This window comes from Rhinoderma darwinii, chromosome 4, assembly GCF_050947455.1.
Source record: "Rhinoderma darwinii isolate aRhiDar2 chromosome 4, aRhiDar2.hap1, whole genome shotgun sequence".
Taxonomy (NCBI): domain Eukaryota; kingdom Metazoa; phylum Chordata; class Amphibia; order Anura; family Rhinodermatidae; genus Rhinoderma; species Rhinoderma darwinii.
The window spans coordinates 407,422,262-407,430,893 of NC_134690.1; the positions used below are offsets into that span (position 1 = coordinate 407,422,262).

General features: G+C 43.0%; 1 pseudogene; it reads left to right on the forward strand.

Moving 5' to 3' along the window:
- Window positions 1–7,653: 7,653 nt before the first annotated feature.
- On the forward strand, window positions 7,654–7,824 carry LOC142761466 (U2 spliceosomal RNA; annotated as a pseudogene).
- The last annotated feature ends 808 nt before the right edge of the window (window positions 7,825–8,632 follow it).

Below are 8,632 nucleotides of genomic sequence, written 5' to 3' on the forward strand. Positions count from 1 at the left end.
GCGGTCGTGTTTCCACCCGGATATAGGGTTTTGAGGATGTTGAATAGGATTTTGTTTGTGTTTTTTTGGGGTATGAAAATGGAAAGAGTGAGGAGAGAGACTGTGATGAAAGATTGGAAGAATGGGGGTATGAATTTTCCAAAAATTGAGGTGTATTTAGGGGTTAATATTATTTTTGCAGTAAAGAGGATGATGGGAGTTGAGAAGAAATTTGCATGCATGTTCAGATATTTGAGTGGGGGTGTTTTGCACAGACTAGGGTGGTTGGAGAGAGATTTGAGGGTGCCGTGTGCTTTTGCTAGTCCAAAGTGGTATTTATATGTGGAGAAGTTTATAAAAGATCTTGATGTAGAGGGTGGGAGTAAGGACATGGAAAGTGTGATGAAGCATATTAGCGAGAAAGAAGATCAGTGTCCAACTAATATGGTGAGAGGTCAAGACGTGAGTCAAGTCCGGAAGAGTGTGATGGCGGATGGGATAACAAATAGACAGAGAGAGATTGGGTGGCAAAGTTTGCATGGGGCGTTAATGGTGAGAGAATTTCAAATGAAGCGTGGAATTGGGAGGAGTGAAATGTGTCCAAGAGGGGGGGAGGGGGGTAGGGGGGGGGGCGTTATGCACCTTTTTTGGAATTCTGATTTAGCGCAGCGGGTTTGGAAAGGGTTGGGGTCATTATGTAAAGAGTTGGGGGAGTCAGGAGGTTGTCCTTTGAGGTTATCATGTTTGGGGTGGGGGTGGTAGGGAGTAAAAAGCAGAGGGTTATGTATATAATGTTAGCTATTATTAAAGGGAAGATGTCACGAATTTTTTTTTTTATATAATATTGCTTTTAGAATGTTATTAAAATACATTTTATTTATTTGTGTGTTTGTGTTGTACTTTTTTCTTACATTTACTTCTCTATGGGGGCTGGCATTTTTTTTTCATCTCTGTATGTGTCGATTAACGACACATATAGAGATGGAATACGGCACATACATCCCCATAGAGAATGCGAAGGGAGCCGTTCTATTCACTATAGCGTACGCCATCTGTGTGGGAACGGCGCATGCACCGCTCCCATACAGACCAAAAGGAAGGTCTTCGTCAGAGTGAAAGCCGGCGCCGTTTTCATGTGGATCGGAAGCCGTGGCCGGACAGTAAGATGACGACTTCCGGTCGCGGCTTCTGACCATATGTAAACGCAAGGGGTAGGAGCGGTGGCGGCAGGAGCAGGTAAGTTATGTTTGTGTTATACTGTCTGATTACCAATGTATCTAATCCTCCTACACTGTGTGCCGCCATTTTCAGAGCGAATGCACAGTGTAGGTGGATTAGAAGATTCAACCAACTCCTTCTCCTGGCACTAGCCAGGATGAGGGAGGGGGGATTGTGTGAGGACAGTAGAGAGAGTGTGTCCACCCCAATTTTGCAGCATAAAGCAATGAGGTTGCTTTACCACATTGCAATGCTGCAATTTTGGCAATTGCTCCCTCTAGTGACCAGCACATGGAAATGTTATAAATTAGAATCTAATTTATAATATTTCCTGACTTGTGAAAAAATTAAAACAATGTTTAATCACTTATATACTAACTGTTTAACTGAAAAAAAATAAAATAATAATTTCTAGCGACACATTCCCTTTAAGGAATTATTGTGGGATGTGAGGAATCTGTATGTTTTTAAGAGAAAAGATGTCAGTGGAAGGATGTGCAAGGACGGTGTTGGATAGATTGTATGTACCTATAGATACACTATATATAGGGGGGATAAGGAGAGGTTTGGAGAAGTTGATGCTGAGGGAACGTGGACATTTTTGAAGTGGAAGATTGTAGTGAGGGTATAAATAGGGGGGGGGGGGGGTGGAGACTCCGAATATATGTGATGTTTACTGTTTGTTAATATGTATTGTGTATATTAAAAATGTGATGATGAAAATCTGCTGAAGGAAAGTGGATTGATTTACTAGATGTGTTTTTAATCCAAACCTGAAGGTTTAAAAAAAGGAAAAAAAATGCTGAAGAACCCCAAATGTTTCCTTAACCCCTTCTCGCTCCTGGACGTACTATTAGGTCATGGCAGCTGTATCGTTCGCGCTCCATGACCTAATAGTACGTCTCGGGAGTAACGGCCGTTTCGGTCGTCCTCCCGACACATACAGGAGCTGTGACAGCTGCTGTCTTGTTCAGCAGCTATCACAGCTCCTACAGCGGGGACCAATCGCTGTGTCCCCGCTGATTAACCCCTTAAAAGCCGTGTTCTATAGAGATCGCGGCTTTTTAGGGGTTAAGCTGCCATCGCCGGCCTGCTACACGATAGCGGCCGGCGATGGTGACTATGGCGTCCGGCTATGCCATAGATGGAAGCCTAGTGGGTCCTGACAACGTCAGGACCCACTATGCTTGCTGTCAGTGAGTAGCTGACAGTTCTAATACACTGCACTACGCATGTAGTGCAGTGTATTAGAATTGCGATCAGGGCCTCCTGCCCTCAAGTCCCCTAGTGGGACAAAGTAATACAGTAAAAAAAAAGTTAAAAAAGATGTGTAAAAATAAGAAAATAAAAGTTTTAAAAGTAAAAATCCCCCTTTTTCCCTGATCAGTCTTTATTATTAATAAAAATATATAAACAAACAAATAAACTATACATAATTGGTATCGCCGCGTCCGTAACGGCCTGAACTACAAAATTATTCCATTATCTATCCCGCGCGGTGAACGCCGTAAAAGAAAATAATAATAAACCGTCCCAGAATCACAATTGTTTGGTCACTTCACCTCCCAAAAAATTTAATAAAAAGAGATCAAAAAGTCGCATGTACCTAAAAATGGTGCTGATCGAAACTACAGTTCGTTACACAAAAAATAAGTCCTCACACGGCTTTATTGATTGAAAAATAAAAACGTTCTGGCTCTTAGAATAAGGAAACACAAAAAGTGAATGATTTTTTACAAAACGTATTTTATTGTGCAAACGCCATAAGACATTAAAAAAAACTATAAACATCTGGTATCGCCGTAATCGTATCACCGTAGAATAATGTGAATATGTCATTTATAGCGCACGGTGAACGCTGTAAAAAAAATAGAATAAAAAAACAATAGTAGAATTGCTGTTTTTTAGTCACCACGTCACCTAAAAATAGAATAAAAACTGATCAAAAAGCCGCATGCACCCCATGAAAACTGCAATGGATTCCTCAAGGGGTCTAGTTTCCAAATTGGGGTCACTTTTGGGGGTTTCCAATGTTTTGGCACCACAAGACCTCTTCAAACCGGACATGGTGCCTAATAAAAAGGAGGCCTCATAATCCACTAGGTGCTCCTTTGCTTCGGAGGCCGGTGCTTTAGTCCATTACCGCCCGAGGGACACATGTGGGATATTTCTCTAAACTGCAGAATCTGGGCAATACGTATTAAGTTGCGTTTCTCTGATAAATCCTTTTGTGTTATAAAAAAAAATGGTATAAAGAGGATTTTCTGACAAAAAAAAATATTTAAATTTCACCTCTACTTTGCTCTAAATTTCCGTGAAACACCTAAAGGGTTCATAAACTTTCTAAATGCTGTTGTGAATACTTTGAGGGGTCTAGTTTCTAAAATGGCGTATTTGATAGGGGTTTCTAATATATGGGCCCCTCAAAGCAACTTCAGAACTGAACTGGAACCTAAAAAAATAAATAAATGAGGCAATACTTGGCTTCTTACATTATACTGATAATGAGCCGTGCCCACCCCGAGATGACCCCAGTTTTGACCGTTTGTATAAACGGAGACCCCTATTCGACCGTTTCAGTGCCCGGTTTTCCCAAGCATACACCCCCGAGAAGTGTATTTCTATTGATGAGTCCTTGGTACATTTTAAAGGGAGGGTTCAATTCCGCGAGTATCTGCCGGGTAAGAGGGCAAGGTATGGCGTGAAGATGTATAAGCTGCAAGAGTGCATCAGGGTATACCTACAGGTTTAGGATATATGAAGGAAAGGCCACCCCCAAACCAGACTGCATCCTGGACTACAATAGGTACATGGGAGGGGTGGACTTGTAAGATCAAATCTTGAAGCCCTACAGCGCCATGCGGTGTGGTATAAGAAGCTGGACGTGCACATCATACAGATGACATTGTACAACGCGTACGTGCTACGTCGATGTGCAGGCCAGATGGGAACTTTCCTGGAATTTCAAGAGGTGATTATCAAGAACCTAATCTTTAGGGACCAAGAAGGGGGGGCACCCAGTACTTCTGGAAGCGGGGCCACACGCATCGTACCAGGTCGGCAACACTTTCCAGGAAAAGTTCCCCAAACTGGCAAGAAGGGAAAAAGTCAAGAGGTGCAAAGTCTGCTATAAGAGGGCGATAAAGGATGACACAATATATCAATGTGACACGTGTCCCGAATAACCAGAGCTCTGTATGAAAGTGTTTTAAGATGTATCATACAGTCCTTGATTTTTAATCTACCCCAGTTTTACTTACCCTGATGTACTCCGCACAGCTTATCCCCCCTCGTCTTTCCCCTCTGAGCCCTGCTGTGTGTCCAGGCAGCTGATAACAGCCACATGTAGGGTATTGCCATACCCGGGAGAACCCACATTACAGTTTATGGGGTGTAGGTCTGCGGTCAAAATGCTCACTACACCTCTAGATGAATGCCTTAAGGGTGTAGTTTTTAAAATGGGGTCACTTCTTGCGGGTTTCAACTGTACTGGTACCTCAGGTGCTTCTGCATACATGACTTCGCACTAGAAAATCCCCAGTAGGCCAAATGGTGGTCCTTTCCTTCTGAGCCCTCCCATGGGCCCAAACGGCAGTTTATCACCACAAATGGGGTATTGCGGCACTCAGAACAAATTGCGCAACAGAATGGGGTATTTTGTTTCTTGTGAAAATAAGAAATTTTCAGCCAAAACTACATATTATTTGAAAAAAATAATTTTGTTTTCATTCCCAGCCCAATTCAAATAAGTTTTGTGAAAAAACTATGGGGTCAAAATGGTCACAACACCCATAAATGAATTCCTTGAGGGGTATAGTTTCCAAAATGGGGTCACTTCTGGTGGGTTTCCATTGCTTTGATACCTCTGGGGCTCTGCAAATGCGACATGGCACCCGAAAACCAATCCAGCAAAATCTGGACTCCAAAGAACAAATAGCGCTCCTTTCCTTCTGAGCCCTCCCATGGGCCCAAACGGCAGTTTATCACCACAAATGGGGTATTGCCGCACTCAGGACAAATTGGGCAACAAAATTAAGTATTTTATTTCTTGTGAAAATAAGAATTTTTGAGCTAAAATTACATATTATTGGAAAAAATATATATTTTTTTAATTCCCAGCCCAATTCAAATAAGTTCTGTGAAGAAACTATGGGGTTTAAATGGTCACATTACCCATAAATTAATTCCTTGAGGGGTTTAGTTTCCAAAATGGGGTCACTTCTGGCGGGTTTCCATTGCTTTGATACCTCTGGGGCTCTGCAAATGTGACATGGCACCCGAAAACCAAACCAGCAAAATCTGTACTTCAAAGAACACACAGCGCTCCACCCCTTCTGAGGCCTCCCATGGGCCCAAACGGCAGTTTATCGCCACAAATGGGATATTGCTGCACTCAGGAGAAATTGGGCAACAAAATGGAGTATTGTGTTCTCTGTGAAAATAAGAAATTTTGATAAAAAATTACATCTTATTGGAAAAAATGTCATATTTTTAATGTCACAGCCCAATAGAAATAGGTGCTGTGAAAAAAATGTGCTGTCAAAATGCTAACAACAACCATAAATGTATTCCTTGAGGGGTGTAGTTTCCAAAATGGGGTCACTTCTGGTGGGTTTCCATTGCTTTGATACCTCTGAGGCTCTGCAAATGCGACATGGCGCCCGAAAACCAATCCAGCAAAATCTGGACTCCAACAAACACATAGCGCTCCTTTCCTTCTGAGGCCTCCCATGGGCCCAAACGGCATTTTCTCACCACAATTGGGGTATTGCCACACTAAGGACAAATTGGGCAACAAAATGGGGTATTTTGTTCCCTGTGAAAATAAGAAATTTTGATCACAAATGACATTTTATTGGAAAAAAATGAATTTTTTTTCATTTCACAGCCCAATTCAAATACGTGCTGTGAAAAAAATGTGCGGTCAAAATGGTAACAACAACCATAAATGAATTCCTTGAGGGGTGTAGTTTCCAAAATGGGGTCACTATTGGGGCATTCCTACTGTTTTGGCACCTCAACACCTCTTCAAACCTGGCATGCTGCCTAAAATATATTCTAATAAAAAAAGAGGCCTCAAAATGCACTAGGTGCTTCTTTGCTTCTAGGGCTTGTGTTTTATTCCACGAGCGCACTAGAGCCACATATGGGACATTTCTAAAAACTGCAGAATCTGGACAATACATATTTAGTCATGTTTCTCTGGTAAAACCTTCTGTGTTACAGAAAAAAAATTGAATAAAATTGAAATTCAGCAAGACAAATGAAATTTGCAAATTTCACCTCCACTTTGCTTTAATTCCTGTGAAATGCCTGAAGGGTTAAAAAACTTTCTAAATGCTGTTTTGAATACTTTGAGGGGTCTAGTTTTTAAATTAGGGTGTTTTATCAGGGTTTCTAATACATAGGCCCCTCAAAGCCACTTCAGAACTCAAGAGGTACCTTAAAAAAAGGCTTTTGAAATTTTCTTAAAAATATGAGAAATTGCTGTTTATGTTCTAAGCCTTGTAACGTCCAAGAAAAATAAAAGAATGTTCAAAAAACGATGCCAATCTTAAGTAGACATATGGGAAATGTGAACTAGTAACTATTTTGGGTGGTATAACCGTCTGTTTTACAAGCAGATGCATTTAAATTCTGAAAAATTCTATTTTTTCAAAATTTTCTCTACATTTTGCAATTTTTCACCAATAAACACTGAATATATCGACCAAATTTTACCACGAACATGAAGCCCAATGTGTCACGAGAACACAGTCTCAGAATCGCTTGGATAGGTTTAAGCATCCCGACGTTATTACCACATAAAGTGAAATATGTCAGATTTGAAAAATGGGCTCTGAGCCTTAAGGCCCAAACTAGGCTGCGTCCTTAAGGGGTTAAGGGATAGAAATAATGATATAGAGTTTATGACAAATATTGGGATTATGGTCTTGATTGTGTTTTCCAGGTTTTACTTCAGGAAGGATTTCTTACAATATATATAGATAAACAGGTTAAAAATGCCGAAAACAACTGCAGTATCAGACTACAAAGGCTTTGATTGTAGTCTGTAACCACGGAGACACATAGGTCTGTTTAGGAGCTGTAAGCATAAGATTGGAAGAGATTGATCAGTTGTTTGTATTTGGGATCTAATCTGTAGAGAAATTGTTTGCAAGATCTACACAGACAACATAAGGGTCCTGGGAACAGTCTATAGGACCCTTGCTCTCAAACACCTCAGCACAGAGCACCCCCTTATTACGAACTATGAATATTATTAGCGCTGTCCCTGACGTGGAATCTAATAGTCAGGAGGCACCTGCTTTTAAGGTAACAATGGGCCCCTTATCTACTGGGCCCCTGTACAACTGAAACGGTATCGATCCTAAATACACAGTGTGAATGAGGAGTTTGGAAATGTAAATATAAAGCCTTAGCCCTGCCTCTTCCTGTTTATGTAAATATAAAGCATTAGCTTCTCGGCCTTTTGGCTAAGATCAAGTGTAGTATCTGTTCTTATCAGTCCTTGTAAAGATAGATAGCTCGGAGAACCACTGGGGGCTATTAACACTAGCTTAGCGATCCAAGAGCGTTCCAGACGAAGCCGGCGACGAACTGTTCTTCGTGACCTTCGCATCGACCAACATCTGCAGAAGGTACTGGGAGATGGTGAAAGCGGCGAGGCCTGAATCCCCTTTCTCTCGCTTTGGGGTCAAAGAGAGGAAAGGCGGGTGACGGTCTCAATGCGGAACCCACACACCCCCGGCAAAGACATCACCACGCTCCTGTAGCGGTTCTGCACAGTGGTGAGGGAACCCACCCACATCCTGAACGGACTCGGCTTCTGGACTGGCAAGTGGTCGGTAATCGTCTGACTCAACAAGGATTCAAGCACGGAAGACGGCCTCCAGCACCTGCCCCAGTCATACTCGCTGGGCAACTCCTACGGCCTCATCTACTACCCGGACATGCCGCAGATCTGCAGGAGATGCAGCAAGAAGGGTCATTCGATGAAGGACTGCAAGGAGGACGCCTGCAAGAACTGCCGGGTAACAGGACACGAGACGAAAGACTGCCCGAAACGGACAATGTGCAACCTCTGCGGACAAGCAGCCCACTCCTACAAGGACTGCCCGAAGAGGGATCGATCCTGGGCAACTTTAGTGGCGAAAGCTGCAGCCAGAGGGAACCCCGCCCCAGCCAGAGCTCCTGCGGCGCAGAAGACCGTGAAAAAGAAGGATGGTAAGATGACGACAGTCCCTCCCCCCCCCCCTCTCCCGGCCCTCCCTCGCCCTACCCTTCCCATCCTCCCCACCCCCCGTCCCCAACCCCTGTCACCCCCACTGAGGATCTCACCTTCTCCTACCCACCCATCTCAGTGGTCCTGTCACCTGCACCTCTCCCAACCCAGCCTCCCTTCTCCCCAGCTCCAGCAGCACTAACATCTTCC